The sequence below is a fragment of the Cyprinodon variegatus genome, unplaced genomic scaffold (assembly GCF_000732505.1).
Source record: "Cyprinodon variegatus isolate N-32 unplaced genomic scaffold, C_variegatus-1.0 Scaffold743, whole genome shotgun sequence".
In the NCBI taxonomy this organism is placed as follows: domain Eukaryota; kingdom Metazoa; phylum Chordata; class Actinopteri; order Cyprinodontiformes; family Cyprinodontidae; genus Cyprinodon; species Cyprinodon variegatus.
Window position 1 is genome coordinate 266618 of NW_015151196.1, and position 1190 is coordinate 267807.

The window sequence follows — 1190 nt, forward strand, 5'->3', positions numbered from 1 at the left end:
ATATATATATATATATATATATATATATAAAGAAACAGAGCAGTTGATTTTGAACCAAACTTTATTCAGAAAGTAAAACACCACAACAAATACATGATGTGAAAAATCTAAGCTGTGATAATTACCATTATTATAGGAGGGAAAAAATAATTAGATTATATGCATTTTGAAAATGAGGGAAATGAAAGATTTAGGCAGGAGGACTAAATATTAGATGTCCAACCTTGATTAGATTTAGACAACTTTTATTGTCATTTTGTACAAACAGACTGTATACAAATCAAAAAGTCATTTAGTACCAGCTTTCCAGACAATAAATGAACATTTGCATTCCATAAAGTGCAGCAGTGATAAAATGTAAGCAGTGTGGGAGGAAAAAAATACAAAAAAATACATCAATATTGAAGTTCAGAGCATTAAAATATATAAAGTATTGAATGAACTAATGATTATGAATGAATTATTACTTTACTACGGTTTAAAAACAAAAAATAAAATAATATTTTTTACAAGAGAATCCACCACAAAGTAACCGAAAAAGGTATACGCTGAAGCCCCAAGGCTTATTTTTGCCTATCCTGTATCATCATAACAATAATTCACCAGAAAACATTGGTACTAATACATAATTACAAAACAATAATACTGAAAAATCAAACTCAGTCAAATTTCATTGTAACCTTTTGTACGTTTACATTTTAAAGTCTTCTTAAAAACTTATACAGAGTTACACATCTTTATTTCATCATTAAGTGCATTCCATAATTCTGCACCCAAAACAGACACACATCTGTATTTGACATTAGTTCTGGATTTTTAAGTTTCAAACATTAGTTAAGTTATAAATCCCCTGCCTTAGCTTAAACATTTTTTTAATACAAACAGAGATGGTCTTATTTACCACTCCTAACATCATTTCCAATGTTTTTAAATATACAACGTCCAGAAATGTTAATGTTTGTGATCTTATAAACAGCTGACTTGTATAATCACGGTGTCCAACTCCATTTATTATTCTAATAGCTCTTTTCTGCAGTGTAATCAATGGATCTAAATTTGTTTTATATACATTTCTCCAAACTTAAACACAGAATGTCAAATAAGCAGAGATGGCAAAAGTACTCACTTTCCGTACTTGAGTAAAAGTACAGATACTTGTGTTAAAAAATACTCTGGTAAAAGTGGAAGTA